Source organism: Bacillus rossius, chromosome 1, assembly GCF_032445375.1.
Source record: "Bacillus rossius redtenbacheri isolate Brsri chromosome 1, Brsri_v3, whole genome shotgun sequence".
Classification (NCBI taxonomy): Eukaryota; Metazoa; Arthropoda; class Insecta; order Phasmatodea; family Bacillidae; genus Bacillus; species Bacillus rossius.
Genome location: NC_086330.1, coordinates 51,830,760 through 51,851,678, shown reverse-complemented (window position 1 = coordinate 51,851,678; position 20,919 = coordinate 51,830,760). Strand labels below are relative to the sequence as shown.

Here is a 20,919-nt window from a genome sequence, read left to right as displayed (position 1 = left end):
CTATTATTTAATAATGCGTAATTACCCACTACTGCCTAACGTTCCATCGCCAGGAAGGGCACCGAGACAGGCTGGAGAACTGGTGTGGAGCGCCAGGCGTCGGGGCTTAGTGCCTCGCAGTTCCCATCCACGCAGCGCGCGGCGCCACAGTCGCCGCGCGAGCGAGTAATCCCATCAACTCGCGATGCGAATTCGTTACATTCGCGTGGCGTTTCCCCTTTTTCTCTCTCTCTCTGCAACAACCTTCTCGGAAAGCCAGTGAAAAGTTAGTTGTTTTTTTTTGTGGTAACTTTGGCTTTACCGGCACAGAAATAGAACGCCACGTGTACTGACGAATCCCCGCGAAGGGTTCTCTCATGGTATTTCGCCACTGTGGAGAGCCCTTTTGAAACCCCCATACAGCTTTGTGGATCCAGTTCGTATCCATTGAACCATGGTTTTAGTATTATATTGCTCCGTGAAGTCATTGAATTCTCGTAGTTCCTCTCTGTTTATGATTAATTATGTTGTGTAGCCTGGTGTGACATTGATTGTAGTTGATTTATTAATTTTATGTAGAGTTACCGGTTTATGTTCATTTTGTTTGTTCTTGAAAAAAATCAAAGCAACGGTGTAAGTTGGACGGTCTCAAAATTGACGACACACAGAAAAATCAGCAAGCAATAACTGGGGGCAGGCATTTTTCACAAAAACATTTTATCGCGTATTAGAGTGCAACAAGGTATACCCGGACCAGCGGTTTCTTACTTTTGATTGGCAGCCGTCTGCGAGAGAAGTCGTTGCCTTATTTCACCGAGCCAATCAGGACGCGTTTGCTTCCGCACTGAATTACTGTGATTGGTTTTCTGACAGTGTGCATGTACCCGAAAGAAATTCACCCAATCATGAAACACAGACGATGATACAGTATTTTAACTTTCAGCTGGCCTTGGAATCTTTTCGCTAAATATGCATGTCCCTACCAGTAAGCTTAATTTTATTGTGAAATAGAAACGCAACGCGTATACAGTGATGAACTCCACTTTCAAGAGAATTGTGCTCTTGTTGCGTGGTTTGTTCGGTGAGGAGAGCACGTGAAACATTTTTACGTTGATTGACCTCCAGGATAGACTGCACAGTTCCCTGCCTACTCGGGCAGGTGTCACCTGTTGATTGGCTGCTGACTTGTGAGACGTTTCAGTTGGTAGCCTGTGATTCGACAATTCTTTGGTCCATTGTTTCTCTTTGGTCCAGAGTCCTACCCGCGAGCCATTATCAGACTCAGCACAACGGTGTTAGGTAGGAGCCTGCAAAACTCGCGTTATTATATTGAAGACAGTTAAGAAACGATACCATTATGCATATTAATAAAAGTTTGGTCGGCTTATGAGTCTTTGAATTGCCCTGTAATACGTGAAGTTAGTTAGGAAATTAAACAGAAAAAAATTGTCTGTACTTTAACGAACCAGTTGCCAAGAAATGATTTGTAATACTACAATAAAGATATTGTAACTTTGTTCAACACATGGCTATGGTTATTTCAGTATTTATGAATTATGTTTTTCGAAATATTACTGATTATTTCTTGCGGACATTTGGTTAGTAATTTTACATTTTAATTGATGTTTCATTCAATCATAATTTTTTAAACTATGGACATGATAATCGAATATTCAACAATTTGACTTTATTTTGTTGTATCATGCTTATTATGTGCGTAGTCAATACTGTAAAGCTATTCTGGGAACGGTTTACAAGGAACTTTAATTTTACTTGAATATTTATATTCCATTTACAAAAAAATTACAGTGCAACACCCAATCATGTTCAATCCGGACGGATGGTTAAATGTGGCAGCAACCAGTGATCGAAAGACATTGGTCTGTTTATGTACAAGTTTATCAGCGTGTACCCCGAAATAGTACAGTGATAGGTCTTTAGTGTGGCAAATTCGGGATGACGTCTAATGCCGGATAAGCGATTTTGCCAGATTATCGAACGTAAAATTAGTTTTAACTGGAATACCAAATTTTAAATGTGAAATGTGAAATATTACCTATTAGAAAACAGGACACGCTGTACTGAAATGAAAACCGACATCAACGATAAAACTTAGAGCGAACTAAAAACGTCTGCGGCGCAGTAAGGCCCGTGTCACTCTGTGCGTTTCTGCCACTGCGACGGAAATTTTCGCCAGGTTTTTTTTTTTTTGCTGAATGTTTTTTCGGCCACTCATCTTAGAGTACGCAATGCAGGTCTCTCAATAAAGCACTTAGCTAAATTTATCAAAACCGAACAAGTCCTGTAAACAATCGATCTAGTATAAATAACAGAGTAGAAACTGACAGATAAATAAATGTCTAATCTTGGGTTGAGATTCTACACCGCCTAAAACTTATAAACTATAAAGCTACAGAGCTGAAGCAAATATATCTTAGTAGAGCAGGCATTGCTGGTGGTCTCTACGCATGTCTCATCCGGTTAACATTTGCAGTGAGACGTAAGAGCGTTGGTGGGGAGCGTCGAATTGAAGCCAATGAGAGCTGTAACTCCGAGAGTAATGGACCGATTTGCGTGATTTAAACTTTAAGTTGCTCACGAGTGAGGCACTGGGTGGTGCTAGTTGAGTGGAATAACTGTAAAGTTACTTAACTTGGGTTTTTGAGTCATTAATCGCAAAATGCCTAAGCGGGTTATGTTGGATAGAAAGAAAGAAAACAAGCGAAATCGCCCGAGTCGAAGCAATGCCGAAATTGCAGAAAAGTATCGTAGATATCGAATGTGGCAAAAAGGTTGACGAGAGAAGTGAGCCACTGGGGCAAAACGAGCCCCCGCTCGAGCGAGCCACAGCCGTCTACATCGCGAGAAGCGACGGGAGTAGTTGGAAATGGGGGGTTCAAGCACAGGCGCAGGAGCCAGGAGCCGGCCGCCATCTTGGATGACGTCATTTTTAACCCAAAATTCCTCAAAATTCCTCAAAAATGACTCAAAATGACTCAAAATTTCCCGTTTTCGAGGGAAAAATTCCCGTTTCGAGGGAAAAATTCCCGTTTCGAGGGAAAATTTCCCGTTTTATTCCGTAAAAATCCCAGTGGATAGAAAAGTCCTAAAAGTGGCTTAATCATCCCTAACGCAAGCCACTGTTAAGCCGCTATCAGGACTTGACCTTTGACCTTGCTAATCTATGCTAATCTATGCCAATCTATGCCAATCTACGCTAATCTATGCCAATCTATGCCAATCTATGCTAATCTATGCCAATCTATGCTAATCCGTATGCTAATCTATGCTAATCTGTATGCTAATCCATACTAATCTGTATGCCAATCCATGCTAATCCATCCACCATTTTGTATTTCTAGAAATTTCCACCAACTTTGAATCGTGACGTCACCGTTGCACTTTGTGTCACGGACGCCATCTTGGATTTGAATTTTTTTTTTCGAACTTTGAAATTCGATGTAAACATCAACCACCATCTTGTTTTCGTCTGCTGGTGGCAGCCATCTTGTTTTCGTCTGCTGGTGGCCGCCATCTTGTTTTCGTCTGCTGGAGGCAGCCATCTTGTGAGAGTGCGCTCACGCCATGTTAGTTTAATTCTTACCCGCTAGAGTGCAGTAATCATTTATTATTACTGTGACACCCACCATCTTGTCATTTGGCCACCATCTTGAAAATCCATAATTATTTAGCTAGGAATTCGGGAAAGATTCCAAAATTTATTAAATAAATCACCCATTAATTTATTTATTGAATCGCTGGATTCCCGTCCTTTGTTCGATACCTGATCGATGCAATAATGTTTAATTTTATGTAAAATAATAATAATTTCAATAAACCATCTTCAACATTCTTAAAGAGACTTTAAAACCTCTACTACCATCATCCTATAAGCCATCAACACCACCATCTTGGAAAATTCGTAATTATATTGCTAGAGATTCGGGAAAAAGTTACAAATTCATTAAATAAATTTGCAAACAATAAAATGATTAATTAGTCGACTCAGGCCCTTGACACGATTCGGAATGAAGATGGAAAAAAATAAACATAATATAATAGTGGCAGGTTCGAGAAAGAAAACAACACAAGTTCTTTCACAAAATAAACTTTATTACATAATTTCTACTTTACTACACGAACACTTGCGAAAGCCAGCAATCTTATAATCATTTAGGTCCGCAGCGGCGTGAAATGACTAATTCTTAGCTCCAATCGGCTTATACTAGAAAGAGTCCAGCCAGAACCTTTACAGACATAGTCCTCCTCTTCTTGACAGAGTTTCTGGATACCGTTTTTAACAGTATGCTTCACATCGTTAGAACTGTAAATTACTGCAGCCGATGTCTTGAATGCACACTTCTTCACTTCGTCTTCGAATGGATACGGCTTTCCATATATACAGTCCAACCACAAGTTGTATTTTAATGAACCGTTTGTTGCTACATCATCAGTAAGCTGATTGATTATGTTCTCTTTGATATCATCAAGAAAATTACAAATGTCTTTCGACTCACCTAACGTATTTGGATAATAGTAGTCTTTCAATGTCCCACGAAATGCAGACTGCGCCAAGTAGAACCCATTATCATTCACTTGTAATGCGCCGAACACAGTCTTAGGTTTATTTTCATGTTCAGACGTCATACCAATCGGTTGCTGCACATCGGTTTTCTTGCTTGTTCTCTTACGAGTCTCCAATCTAAAGCGAGGAGTCGAAGTTTCTACAGGTAGTTCTTCAGTAGACACACTGACTTTACCGTTGCATTTTTTCACATGTCGTCGCAAACTGTCAATACGTGTAAACCATTCATGACACCCATCACAGCGAAACTTTATACGAGATGGATTCTTCTTGCATTTACTCCGCTCATGTCTTCGTGCATCATGAGAAAATGCGAACGACATATCACAGTAGCTGCAAGGATACCGTGGTGATGAAGACGATCCTTTCAGACCCGAACCAGATGATGTTGTTGCAGCAGTTACACCATCTCCAGGCATACTCTTATGAACATCAATACATCGTTGCTGCACCGAAACCTTTACTTTCTGCCGCACAGCAGGTCCTTTGCATGTCTTCATGTGCGTTTTCATATTATCTTGTCTTGCAAATTGCTTGTGACATTTCTCACAAACAAACATTTTACGATAAGGGTTCTTAGCGCATTCTCTCCTCTCATGTCGTCGAGTATTGCTGCTGTTTGTGAAAATCTTGTCACAGTAACAGCACCGATGTTCGTTAGTCGGTGTTGAATCACCAGTCATTGAAGTTTCCATCGAGGGCGAAACGAAGTTCGACGAGTTTTCCTGCGTAGTCAGCACCACCGGCATTAAAGTCTCTCCTGCTGACGGTATCGCGACTGTTGAAATCTCCTCTTTTGATGACGTCGTCTTTGCCGACGGGATCTGCACCTTCTCCACCGTAGCTGACGTCAGGGTTCCCGTAGACGATGGTGCGTCGTCCATCAAGTTCGGCGTTTTAGATGGTAAAGATGCCATCGAAGTCTCAAGAACAGGCAATTACACGACGTATGCACCAGTAGAATCAAACTAGGTGATCCTTACACCGACGGCGTCAGTAACAAACTGAGCGACCTGCTGTCCAGGACTCGCTTATATACACGCACCGGTTGAAATAATACTCTAGTCAAATCAAGAACCAATTACTATAATACTCGAGTCAAAACACCATTGAAAGAAGAAGCGCACCAAAATAAGGTAACGCATTTGGAAACAAATTCATCAAATGAAATGAACACGCAATGCACGCACTTGCAGCTTTCATCTCAAGGTATCATTTAAATTTCATTCAAGCGAAGTATCAAGCCAATGTCACATCATATTATCATCCTATTGGTCATACTATCCTCAAAATATAACAGTCTTATAAATCACACCAGTTATAGAAGGACTTATAGTTTATAACACACATCATTTCAGCCATTGTTCTTTAACAAATTCGAATTTAAAAATGTAAAATGTAAGTACTTGTTAAGTTGAAGAACCAGGTACGTAAATATATTATATACTTTATGGACACTGTAGGCACAAAAACCATGAAAGTACATATGTAAGAATGATATTTAATAAAACTAATATTAGCTCTATACCCACACGACTATGTGTTGACTGCTGTGTCTAGGGTGTTGACCTCAATTTATACCGCTAGGACCTCCCTCCAGTCCAGTCACGTGTACCGTTGCTTCCGCTGTTGTCCCCCGTCTTGCTGGCGGCCTCCAATATTCGAACGAGGTGATCAACAATCCAAACCCTAAACATGTTCGCATTGTGTCTTGAGATCGGACCTGGACATCCAAGTTACATAGAGTATAATATACTCTGAAATACATAATAAAGAGAAAATTGATATAAATAACATTATACTTTGCTTAATAGTTCCAGAAGTAATGAACGCACTGCTTGACCAGTGACAGGTGTAACTAAATATTAAATATATTTTATTTTCCATTACCTTTCGTGGAATTTATTAATCATTCACTCTACGAAAAACAACTCAAGACAATATACCTGACCATCGAATTAAAATACAGTACCGCTATGCCTTACATGAAAGTCTAATTATTCGATAATCTGAATAACCTATAAATCGTTCATGTACAAAGCCACACATACAGGCCAATTGTCTATGGACCATCAGACCGAGTCATGACAATATCAGACGTATAGGTTAGAATTTTCAGAACCGCAGGACCTTCTTCGTCTTTAGATAATTACAGTCATTTAGACCATCATGAAATCTTAATACATACTAAAGGACCAAGCGACCTTGAAAAATATTTTAGTAACACCAAGAGGTTTTGAACTAGTAAATATTCAGTCACTACATATTTTACTATGCGCAATCAACAAAAAGGAAGCACCATCAACGAAAAGACAGCACATTTGTAAACACCATCAACAAAAAGGAAGCACAATCGGAAGCACATTCATAGAAAAGGAAGCACAATCGGAAGCACAATCACAAAAAGGAAGCACATTTGGAAGCACAATCACAAAAAGGAAGCACATTTGGAAGCACAATCCACAAAAAGGAAGCACATTTGGAAGCACATTCAACGAAAAAGGAAGCACAATCATAGAAACAACGCACAATCGGAAGCACAATCAACAAAAAGGAAGCACATTCGGAAGCACATTCACAGAAAAGGAAGCACAATCGGAAGCACAATCACAAAAAGGAAGCACATTTGGAAGCACAACCACAAAAAGGAAGCACATTTGGAAGCACAACCACAAAAAGGAAGCACATTTGGAAGCACAATCCACAAAAAGGAAGCACATTTGGAAGCACATTCAACGAAAAAGGAAGCACAATCATAGAAACCACGCACAATCGGAAGCACAATCAACAAAAAGGAAGCACATTTTGGAAGCACCATCAACAAAAAGGAAGCACATTTTGGAAGCACCATCAAAAAGGCAGCACATTTTGGAAGCACAATCAAAAAAGGCAGCACATTTGGAAGCACCATCAACAAAAGAAGGAAACACATTTTGGAAGCACAATCAAAAAAGGCAGCACATTTGGAAGCACCATCAACAAAAAGAAGAAAGCACATTTTGGAAGCACCATCAAAAGGCAGCACATTTGGTAACACAAGTTACGAGAACTAAGTCTTAGTTAGAAATCAGAATGAAAGAAATAAAAACATTAAATTTTTACTTTTAATATTTAATTTATTTCTTAAGATTATACAAATAGAAGTAAAATAGGCCATTATTGTATGTAGCCAGCTTTCCTCAGTTCTTCGAGTATGAAGGATATTTCTTTTATGCACGAATAGTTTCCTGCACAAAGCGAGCCATGTAGAAGTCTTAGCCGGTCAACCAATAAGTTTGGATCTTTCCACGATGTGTAATCAATCTCTTCTACCACCATCTCACTTGCTTGTTTATTATAAATACTTTTAATATCACAATCGTCCCAGTGATCATAATAAGCGTTATCAGATTTATTTATTATAACACGTCGTTTCCATCGTTTCGGTCTCAGGACACCGTTACATTCTTCGATCTTGTCAGCTTTAGGTGCTTCATCACAGTCTATGCTTTTGTCAACAGCCTCAGAGTCACTGTTACAATCACTGTAGAAGACATCCTCTTCACCCAGATTACCATATGAATTCGATATCGATGATGTCGAAGTGCCATTATCGTCTTCATGCTTCCTTTTTAGGAGTCCATCATTTTTACAAAGTAAGAAAGATCTACTTGAATTCGGCTGGAATGTATTCTCACTTTTCACGTTAAGGATTCTTCCATTGTCTTCATTCTTCCATAAATCATCATCGTCCTTCAATTTAAGTTCTTTGTCGAGATCGGAAGAGCCACGAACATAATCTCTCTCAAGACAAGGAAAATTATTGTCGTAATGCAGATCACTATTCCTTAGTCTAGTAGATCCACCGTTGTACTCTGGCTTGTACGCAGGCGTAACGTTACAAGTTCTGTCATGTCTTTTTAAGCTCTCTCTCCGCGTAAACGACTTGTTACATCGAACGCAACTTATCATATTGCGTAGCGGATTTTTAACACAGTCATTCTTCTGGTGTTGTCTTCCATTCTTTCTCAAGATAAATTCTTTGCTGCAAAACTTACACCTGTGTCCTTTCGATACAGCGACAGACACCGAATCAGGATTCATATTAGTTACTGTGACTAATGTTAGATACAAACAGACAGTTTTCCAATTGGAACCATTACTTAAATATAATTTTTTAAATATTTCTTAAGCGATAGTTATCTCATGCAAAGGTACTTGTTGTAAGTAGTTCTGCTTTTCAACAACAGATGACACCACGTATTGCTTGCAGGTAAATATTATTTCTTTCTTTCATGCGGGATGCAGGATTCTCACTAACGATCGCAATAGAGGGATGGCATCGCTAGACTCCAAGGAGAAGGTAGTTTGTTCTTCCAGTTAGTGTTTCTCAGATTTCTCAGGGTATATATTATTATTTGACTGAATAATGATTTTTTTTTAAATTCCACCTAATAAAAATAAAATAGAAGCACTCAGAGAAAACCATCAGGGATGATGTCGTTTATAAACATCATAAATTACCATTTTTTTTAAAAAAGTCCAAACTTAATCCTGATTAAGCAAAGAGTTCACAAGCGGGCTTGTGCTAGAACTCTCATGTTGCTTAAGCAAAGAGTTCACAAGCGGGCTTGTGCAAGAACTCTCATGTTGCTTAAGCAAAGAGTTCACAAGCGGGCTTGTGCTAGAACTCTCATGTTGCTTAAGCAAAGAGTTCACAAGCGGGCTTGTGAACTCTTTGCTTAAGCAGGATTAAATTTGGACTTTTTTTTAAAAAAATGGTAATTTATGATGTTTATAAACGACATCATCCCTGATGGTTTTCTCTGAGTGCTTCTATTTTATTTTTATTAGGTGGAATTTAAAAAAAAATCATTATTCAGTCAAATAATAATATATACCCTGAGAAATCTGAGAAACACTAACTGGAAGAACAAACTACCTTCTCCTTGGAGTCTAGCGATGCCATCCCTCTATTGCGATCGTTAGTGAGAATCCTGCATCCCGCATGAAAGAAAGAAATAATATTTACCTGCAAGCAATACGTGGTGTCATCTGTTGTTGAAAAGCAGAACTACTTACAACAAGTACCTTTGCATGAGATAACTATCGCTTAAGAAATATTTAAAAAATTATATTTAAGTAATGGTTCCAATTGGAAAACTGTCTGTTTGTATCTAACATTAGTCACAGTAACTAATATGAATCCTGATTCGGTGTCTGTCGCTGTATCGAAAGGACACAGGTGTAAGTTTTGCAGCAAAGAATTTATCTTGAGAAAGAATGGAAGACAACACCAGAAGAATGACTGTGTTAAAAATCCGCTACGCAATATGATAAGTTGCGTTCGATGTAACAAGTCGTTTACGCGGAGAGAGAGCTTAAAAAGACATGACAGAACTTGTAACGTTAAGCCTGCGTACAAGCCAGAGTACAACGGTGGATCTACTAGACTAAGGAATAGTGATCTGCATTACGACAATAATTTTCCTTGTCTTGAGAGAGATTATGTTCGTGGCTCTTCCGATCTCGACAAAGAACTTAAATTGAAGGACGATGATGATTTATGGAAGAATGAAGACAATGGAAGAATCCTTAACGTGAAAAGTGAGAATACATTCCAGCCGAATTCAAGTAGATCTTTCTTACTTTGTAAAAATGATGGACTCCTAAAAAGGAAGCATGAAGACGATAATGGCACTTCGACATCATCGATATCGAATTCATATGGTAATCTGGGTGAAGAGGATGTCTTCTACAGTGATTGTAACAGTGACTCTGAGGCTGTTGACAAAAGCATAGACTGTGATGAAGCACCTAAAGCTGACAAGATCGAAGAATGTAACGGTGTCCTGAGACCGAAACGATGGAAACGACGTGTTATAATAAATAAATCTGATAACGCTTATTATGATCACTGGGACGATTGTGATATTAAAAGTATTTATAATAAACAAGCAAGTGAGATGGTGGTAGAAGAGATTGATTACACATCGTGGAAAGATCCAAACTTATTGGTTGACCGGCTAAGACTTCTACATGGCTCGCTTTGTGCAGGAAACTATTCGTGCATAAAAGAAATATCCTTCATACTCGAAGAACTGAGGAAAGCTGGCTACATACAATAATGGCCTATTTTACTTCTATTTGTATAATCTTAAGAAATAAATTAAATATTAAAAGTAAAAATTTAATGTTTTTATTTCTTTCATTCTGATTTCTAACTAAGACTTAGTTCTCGTAACTTGTGTTACCAAATGTGCTGCCTTTTGATGGTGCTTCCAAAATGTGCTTTCTTCTTTTTGTTGATGGTGCTTCCAAATGTGCTGCCTTTTTTGATTGTGCTTCCAAAATGTGTTTCCTTCTTTTGTTGATGGTGCTTCCAAATGTGCTGCCTTTTTTGATTGTGCTTCCAAAATGTGCTGCCTTTTTGATGGTGCTTCCAAAATGTGCTTCCTTTTTGTTGATGGTGCTTCCAAAATGTGCTTCCTTTTTGTTGATTGTGCTTCCGATTGTGCGTGGTTTCTATGATTGTGCTTCCTTTTTCGTTGAATGTGCTTCCAAATGTGCTTCCTTTTTGTGGATTGTGCTTCCAAATGTGCTTCCTTTTTGTGGTTGTGCTTCCAAATGTGCTTCCTTTTTGTGGTTGTGCTTCCAAATGTGCTTCCTTTTTGTGATTGTGCTTCCGATTGTGCTTCCTTTTCTGTGAATGTGCTTCCGAATGTGCTTCCTTTTTGTTGATTGTGCTTCCGATTGTGCGTTGTTTCTATGATTGTGCTTCCTTTTTCGTTGAATGTGCTTCCAAATGTGCTTCCTTTTTGTGGATTGTGCTTCCAAATGTGCTTCCTTTTTGTGATTGTGCTTCCAAATGTGCTTCCTTTTTGTGATTGTGCTTCCGATTGTGCTTCCTTTTCTATGAATGTGCTTCCGATTGTGCTTCCTTTTTGTTGATGGTGTTTACAAATGTGCTGTCTTTTCGTTGATGGTGCTTCCTTTTTGTTGATTGCGCATAGTAAAATATGTAGTGACTGAATATTTACTAGTTCAAAACCTCTTGGTGTTACTAAAATATTTTTCAAGGTCGCTTGGTCCTTTAGTATGTATTAAGATTTCATGATGGTCTAAATGACTGTAATTATCTAAAGACGAAGAAGGTCCTGCGGTTCTGAAAATTCTAACCTATACGTCTGATATTGTCATGACTCGGTCTGATGGTCCATAGACAATTGGCCTGTATGTGTGGCTTTGTACATGAACGATTTATAGGTTATTCAGATTATCGAATAATTAGACTTTCATGTAAGGCATAGCGGTACTGTATTTTAATTCGATGGTCAGGTATATTGTCTTGAGTTGTTTTTCGTAGAGTGAATGATTAATAAATTCCACGAAAGGTAATGGAAAATAAAATATATTTAATATTTAGTTACACCTGTCACTGGTCAAGCAGTGCGTTCATTACTTCTGGAACTATTAAGCAAAGTATAATGTTATTTATATCAATTTTCTCTTTATTATGTATTTCAGAGTATATTATACTCTATGTAACTTGGATGTCCAGGTCCGATCTCAAGACACAATGCGAACATGTTTAGGGTTTGGATGGTTGATCACCTCGTTCGAATATTGGAGGCCGCCAGCAAGGCGGGGGACAACAGCGGAAGCAACGGTACACGTGACTGGACTGGAGGGAGGTCCTAGCGGTATAAATTGAGGTCAACACCCTAGACACAGCAGTCAACACATAGTCGTGTGGGTATAGAGCTAATATTAGTTTTATTAAATATCATTCTTACATATGTACTTTCATGGTTTTTGTGCCTACAGTGTCCATAAAGTATATAATATATTTACGTACCTGGTTCTTCAACTTAACAAGTACTTACATTTTACATTTTTAAATTCGAATTTGTTAAAGAACAATGGCTGAAATGATGTGTGTTATAAACTATAAGTCCTTCTATAACTGGTGTGATTTATAAGACTGTTATATTTTGAGGATAGTATGACCAATAGGATGATAATATGATGTGACATTGGCTTGATACTTCGCTTGAATGAAATTTAAATGATACCTTGAGATGAAAGCTGCAAGTGCGTGCATTGCGTGTTCATTTCATTTGATGAATTTGTTTCCAAATGCGTTACCTTATTTTGGTGCGCTTCTTCTTTCAATGGTGTTTTGACTCGAGTATTATAGTAATTGGTTCTTGATTTGACTAGAGTATTATTCCAACCGGTGCGTGTATATAAGCGAGTCCTGGACAGCAGGTCGCTCAGTTTGTTACTGACGCCGTCGGTGTAAGGATCACCTAGTTTGATTCTACTGGTGCATACGTCGTGTAATTGCCTGTTCTTGAGACTTCGATGGCATCTTTACCATCTAAAACGCCGAACTTGATGGACGACGCACCATCGTCTACGGGAACCCTGACGTCAGCTACGGTGGAGAAGGTGCAGATCCCGTCGGCAAAGACGACGTCATCAAAAGAGGAGATTTCAACAGTCGCGATACCGTCAGCAGGAGAGACTTTAATGCCGGTGGTGCTGACTACGCAGGAAAACTCGTCGAACTTCGTTTCGCCCTCGATGGAAACTTCAATGACTGGTGATTCAACACCGACTAACGAACATCGGTGCTGTTACTGTGACAAGATTTTCACAAACAGCAGCAATACTCGACGACATGAGAGGAGAGAATGCGCTAAGAACCCTTATCGTAAAATGTTTGTTTGTGAGAAATGTCACAAGCAATTTGCAAGACAAGATAATATGAAAACGCACATGAAGACATGCAAAGGACCTGCTGTGCGGCAGAAAGTAAAGGTTTCGGTGCAGCAACGATGTATTGATGTTCATAAGAGTATGCCTGGAGATGGTGTAACTGCTGCAACAACATCATCTGGTTCGGGTCTGAAAGGATCGTCTTCATCACCACGGTATCCTTGCAGCTACTGTGATATGTCGTTCGCATTTTCTCATGATGCACGAAGACATGAGCGGAGTAAATGCAAGAAGAATCCATCTCGTATAAAGTTTCGCTGTGATGGGTGTCATGAATGGTTTACACGTATTGACAGTTTGCGACGACATGTGAAAAAATGCAACGGTAAAGTCAGTGTGTCTACTGAAGAACTACCTGTAGAAACTTCGACTCCTCGCTTTAGATTGGAGACTCGTAAGAGAACAAGCAAGAAAACCGATGTGCAGCAACCGATTGGTATGACGTCTGAACATGAAAATAAACCTAAGACTGTGTTCGGCGCATTACAAGTGAATGATAATGGGTTCTACTTGGCGCAGTCTGCATTTCGTGGGACATTGAAAGACTACTATTATCCAAATACGTTAGGTGAGTCGAAAGACATTTGTAATTTTCTTGATGATATCAAAGAGAACATAATCAATCAGCTTACTGATGATGTAGCAACAAACGGTTCATTAAAATACAACTTGTGGTTTGACTGTATATATGGAAAGCCGTATCCATTCGAAGACGAAGTGAAGAAGTGTGCATTCAAGACATCGGCTGCAGTAATTTACAGTTCTAACGATGTGAAGCATACTGTTAAAAACGGTATCCAGAAACTCTGTCAAGAAGAGGAGGACTATGTCTGTAAAGGTTCTGGCTGGACTCTTTCTAGTATAAGCCGATTGGAGCTAAGAATTAGTCATTTCACGCCGCTGCGGACCTAAATGATTATAAGATTGCTGGCTTTCGCAAGTGTTCGTGTAGTAAAGTAGAAATTATGTAATAAAGTTTATTTTGTGAAAGAACTTGTGTTGTTTTCTTTCTCGAACCTGCCACTATTATATTATGTTTATTTTTTTCCATCTTCATTCCGAATCGTGTCAAGGGCCTGAGTCAACTTATTAATCATTTTATTGTTTGCAAATTTATTTAATGAATTTGTAACTTTTTCCCGAATCTCTAGCAATATAATTACGAATTTTCCAAGATGGTGGTGTTGATGGCTTATAGGATGATGGTAGTAGAGGTTTTAAAGTCTCTTTAAGAATGTTGAAGATGGTTTATTGAAATTATTTTTATTTTACATAAAATTAAACATTATTGCATCGATCAGGTATCGAACAAAGGACGGGAATCCAGCGATTCAATAAATAAATTAATGGGTGATTTATTTAATAAATTTTGGAATCTTTCCCGAATTCCTAGCTAAATAATTATGGATTTTCAAGATGGTGGCCAAATGACAAGATGGTGGGTGTCACAGTAATAATAAATGATTACTGCACTCTAGCGGGTAAGAATTAAACTAACATGGCGTGAGCGCACTCTCACAAGATGGCTGCCTCCAGCAGACGAAAACAAGATGGCGGCCACCAGCAGACGAAAACAAGATGGCTGCCACCAGCAGACGAAAACAAGATGGCGGCCACCAGCAGACGAAAACAAGATGGTGGTTGATGTTTACATCGAATTTCAAAGTTCGAAAAAAAAAATTCAAATCCAAGATGGCGTCCGTGACACAAAGTGCAACGGTGACGTCACGATTCAAAGTTGGTGGAAATTTCTAGAAATACAAAATGGTGGATGGATTAGCATGGATTGGCATACAGATTAGTATGGATTAGCATACAGATTAGCATAGATTAGCATACGGATTAGCATAGATTGGCATAGATTAGCATAGATTGGCATAGATTGGCATAGATTAGCGTAGATTGGCATAGATTAGCATAGATTAGCAAGGTCAAAGGTCAAGTCCTGATAGCGGCTTAACAGTGGCTTGCGTTAGGGATGATTAAGCCACTTTTAGGACTTTTCTATCCACTGGGATTTTTACGGAATAAAACGGGAAATTTTCCCTCGAAACGGGAATTTTTCCCTCGAAACGGGAATTTTTCCCTCGAAAACGGGAAATTTTGAGTCATTTTGAGTCATTTTTGAGGAATTTTGAGGAATTTTGGGTTAAAAATGACGTCATCCAAGATGGCGGCCGGCTCCTGGCTCCTGCGCCTGTGCTTGAACCCCCCATTTCCAACTACTGACGGGGAATGCAGGAAATTGTTCGGTAATGGACGTGATGATGCTGATGTTGATACGGAGCCAGTTAGTTGAGCCGGTGGTTGTGAACGATGGGCCGAGTCTGTAGCGGTTTGGTGTCGCAATTATTATTTTTTTTTTTTTCGTACACAGCATTACCGTTCAGCGCAATGGAAATTCATGAAACAAACCGCTGGCGGCTGTAGTCCAAAAATACAGCCTACCCAAAAAAAAAATAATTTTTCTTTCGCGTGTCCATCTACATGCGATTGTTTTCATGACCCGGTGATCTGGTTCCACCCACGCCCAGCCACAAGGACGTGTGTCGTCTCCGTATGGGCCACGACGCCTGTTCCCGGGTTCTGCTCCGTCATGGCGGGTGGGCCGGGCCGTGGGAAGACCTTCCTTTGTCTCCCGGCGCAGCGCCGTGGGCCAGGCGAGAGTCCTGGAGCGCGCGCGGCCTGGAGGGGAGGGCGTGTTCCGCCAGCAGGTTGCCAGGAGCCCGCAGCTGGCGCGTGCGACGGCCTTGCTCCTCTTGCGCTACTGCTGGCCGGTCCGAACAGCATCACTTTCACGTAGCCTTCCTTAAGAGCGTATTTCCCTTTTTAGGTTGCCGACGTTTTGAGTGGCTGAACTGTCACTAAATGAAATATATATGTGATTATATTTAACCTTGAAAATTATATTAAATTCTGAGAATTTAAACCTGGCTAAAATTATATATATATATATATATATATATAAATAAAGAAATTAAACCTTATCTATCACATACATATACAAAAACGTTAGAAATGAAACTTTTCCAGCTAATTATGCAAAATCACGCTTCGCAGTAGCCTTTAAATTCAAAATTTTTAATTTATTTATTCCATTTGGTTCTCCTTATCTGTACTGTACAAAATTGTTAACATTTCCACTTTGTCAGCTAATTATGCAAAAAGAATGTACTACATTTTTTTTTCGACCGCTAAAAATGTCTACAAATTTTACCATGTTAAACTAAAATTAAAATAATGACCTGGAACGGCCAGGGGTGTATTTGTGTTCGTGTGGTGGGATGATAAGTGTGACGCTCGCTGGTGCTTCTAGTGCGGTATCGCCTCTAAGCGCAAGACCTAAAACACTCTTCTAAAAATACAGAAATATTCATCCACTCACACAGTTTTCTTACATTCTTTTCATAAACCTAATCCAGTCGTATATCTTGAGCAGTTTTTAACTCGCCTTTTTTAATTTTTTTATTTGCTGAAGTCCTGAACACTGTATGTGTGGTCAGATAGGCGGGGTTCGTTTCCACACGCTTTTTTTGTTTATACATATTACTGTCCTTACTATTATTTAAGAGCTATTGCTGTAAATTCATTGCGATAAACGCTCTTTTATTTTCATTTACAATTTTTATTCACCTCATGTTATACTTACTATAGCGGTAAAAAGTCACAAAAAATCCTTAATTATGATCACTTGCCTGATATTATACAGTTAGTAGGACCCATGACAAAATTTACGACTAAAAGTAAAATGCAAAAAAAAAATCGTGATTACTGTTACTTGGGGTATAGCTATGTCAAAGAAATTAAATAACAGACCTGGTGTGTGACACAGCCTTAACGTCTATTTCAAGTCTCCATGTTATCTGGATTGCACTGTTTATTGTTTGGCTAGCCCGAAGTGAGATTGAAATATAAAAAAGTCGCGCGTTGTCGGATCCGCCCATTCTCCCGCGTGGCTAGTGACGTCCACGCACATCTTTCCAGGTCGAATGTTCAGTCACCAAGTGTATGTTTGAAACTTATCACTAGGCTGTGTATGCTCCTTCTGCCACGTGACTTCATCACACTGTTACAAATTACAGTACATTTTCCTGCATTTTCCACGAACTATTACCCGCAAATAAACGAAGAGTTCCTCGTCAATTCGGATAACTGGATCTCCGTATAATATAATATGTTTTGATACCGACTTCCGAAATGTATTTTTCATTGTAAACAAGGTAAATAATACATGCGGAAGAAAAGCGAAGATTTTCACTTTAGACTCAAAAAGTTTTTTAATTTTTTTGTTAGAATATTAAGATTATTATTGGTGATTAATGTTCAAAGTAAGTGAACTCAACGACCGTAAACTTACGAACAAATCCGTAAATTTACGGAGATCCCGGCGTTTTTCTTAAAATTTAAGGTTGAAAATTTCTAAAAGTGTACATCTCGCCATGCGACGTCCGCGTCGCTCGGGAGATGGTGAATTCAGGGCCGGCGCGTCCATACAGGCGAACTAGGCAACCGCCTAGGGCGCCAAGTAGCTGGGGGCGGCGCAGCACGACACATAACAGCTCATATAACATGTTTAACGATTATTGAAACTAGAAGTAAATGGATTTTTGTAACAGTTTGGAATGTTTATATTGATATAGTAATTATTTAAAGTCCACGGTGACCTGTTAATGATTTGTAATAAGTAAAAAAGAAAAGAAAAACAAGCCTGCTTACATTTGATTTTTGACAAAATATTAGGCTTACGTGATGTATTTTGAGGCAAGGACAATTTTTTTGGGGGTGTCCGGCCGGGGGGGGGGGGGGGGCTAATTAAGGTTTTTCGCCTAGGGCGCCAATTTACCTTGCACCGGCCCTGGGTGAATTCCTTTTGAACAGTGGTGTGCACTTTGCGCGGATTCCCACAAACTAGTTTTAGGAGTTTTCCTCATGTCCAGCACCAGTGGCGGACGCAAGAGGAATAGAGGGAAGTTGGGGAAAAAAGTCCGCAAAATATCAGTTTGTAAGTTACATTAGCGTAAAATGAATATTATTGCACTGCGCAGTTTGAAAATGCTGCGAGCGAATGCAAATAAGCCAATATATTAATGGACATTCAGTGTGTGTAGCTGTCCATTCCTTCTCTTCCTCCACCCGTGCCCGTTTTTTTTTTCTGTATTCAACAGTTCGTTTTGATTATTTTCTTCTTCGTTTATGTGTTTGTTAACTGTAGTTTTATTATGCGGTGTAAGCTCTGCACAAACAAAAGGTTTACTGCCTGCAATAATTTTTAATGAAGACAAATTTTTTTTTTTCCATTGTGATGATCGTTAAAATTCCAATCAGATTCGTTGATTGATATGTATATTTGAGTAATTTCCATGGTAAACGCAATTATGCTAGTCGTCGATGTGAATTAATGGCCCAAATAGATCCCACTCGTGCGTTGTGGAGAGAGGCTTGTTTATTCCGACAGCGGCGGGACAGGAATTTAGGATTCCCCTCGGAGCGACCCACGACCGTTACAGGCACGCAATTAGCGCGCGCCGCTTCCAGCTAAACGAGTGGCTGCTGCGACCTGTAATTGCCCGCCGCTTATTCCGCCAGTCGCCGTCGTGATCGCGCTGCGGACGTAGACAGCGTGGTCGGAATTCCTTTCAGACGTGGCCCTCACAGAGGACAGGCCGTCAGCCATTTTCCACAACTGTTTTCATCCGACGCAGTATGTAGTCGGCTTCGTACGGGTACACAGAAAAAAAAATGTTTTTTTTTTTAAATTTACTTTTACGAAAGATAATTTTGGAAACCATTTGCCAAGAAATAGTTTGTAAATTTCTACAACACATGGCTATGGTTATTTTTGCATACATGAAATACGTTTTTCGAGATAATTTCTTAACGAAAATTAGCGCGTAATTTTATAATTTTAATTGGAGTTTCATTGAAGCAATTTTTTTTCCAACCATTAAAAAAATTAATATTCAATCATTGGACTCTATTTTGTTTTATTATGCTTATTAATGTGCCCAGTAAATACTGGGAAACTATTCAGGGAACGGTTTACAAATAACTTTTAACTATTGGAGGTACTGGGACAAAACACATAAATGCCCGTGTGAGAATCTGAACCCAGTGTTCCTGCGAACACTATTTTGTAGCGAGACGTATGTTTTCATGTGAATGTACAAATGTACAAGTAGGCCTACCTGTAATTTTACATGAATATTCCTATTTCATTTACAAAAAAAAAATCAATTTTCGGAGAATAATAACTACAGTTATAAGTTCAAACAGGCAGTCTCGTACCACTTACTTTGGAAGGTTAAACGCTAATTGAACCACATTCCGATAAGCACTCAAATTTTCGGAGAACTTGCACAACTGTTGGGAAGGGGGTGGGGGTGCCATGGAGAAACTTGACGAAAACCAGTGTTTACTGTGCCTACAAACACTCAGTGTAGTTAATTGTTCAGTTTAGAGTTTCATCTTTATATCATGATTAGGTAAATTGACATATAAACTGAGCCCTTACGGTTTAACTAGTGTAAACCTAGAAAAGCTGTTCAAATGATCGATTTTCTTCTGTTTAAGTTACATATATTGATATATCTTAACGGAACCACCTTTTTTATTTAAGTAAAACATACCCTATTTCCATTCGTAGTTTTCGAGTATATTTCTTACAAACACACCCACACTCTCTTTTTTTTTTAAATATTAGTTTTGTGCTGTTACATAAAAGATTAACACATTCTATAATTTAGATAAAATTTGTTCTTGCGTGGTTCTATAAGGAAGAAAGTTCCTTATAGTTTCTTGAGAAGGCTCCGTTTTACTTGATCGTTACAAATTCAATTTCTGTAAATAGATATAAGGATACGCAATAGTATTGTTATGAACCAAACTTATGAAAATTCTCACTGGTATTAGAGACATTGTAACTACATACATGTACAGTAAGAATTCACTTTTTTTCATCAACAGTGTCAACCAAAGACCGTACTTTCGCATTGGATTTGTCGTGCAATAAAATCACGTTGAAAGGACGCGAAGCTAAGATTAAAAGGTTGGAAAGTAAGTATGGTCGTCGGTTCTAGTCTTGGCTACGTCATTTATTGGTTATTTAGTATTGGTATGATAGGGTGTTACTTTGCACGATTGTGCGAACGGGTTTTAAGGCGGGACCTCCAGGATTATAGCAGGTCTTGGCTGTTGGACTCGAACCATCGACCTTCTCCAAACAGAGCGTGGCGCATTAAGGCACTTGTCACGCTGTCAAACCTTCCAATATGTTTTGTGAAATAAAGATGGACGTCTATGACGTCATCGATAACGTCACTAGCGCAGCCATGTTTGACAAGTTTGATGACTCGAGTTTCTATCAAATTTTTTTGCTTATGGGACGGGTCCTAAAGTATGTTGAATTTTGGATGCAATCAGCCAATCAAAACCGTGCCACAGCGTATCTTAAAAATGGCGAAGAACACGTGGGCGATTATAGAGGTTATAAAAATGGCATAATAAAATAATGTTAGTATGAATGTCGGATCAAAAAATATAAATGATAAATCAAATTATGGTCTATAACTTTAAACTGAACATTTGTTTTATTA

At 39.0% G+C, this 20,919-nt stretch overlaps 1 protein-coding gene across 4 annotated transcripts in view; it reads left to right on the top strand.

The window, feature by feature from the left end:
• Positions 1-20,919, top strand: part of LOC134535968 (dual specificity tyrosine-phosphorylation-regulated kinase 2) — a 574,108-nt gene that overhangs the window by 401,964 nt on the left and 151,225 nt on the right. The window lies entirely within an intron of this gene.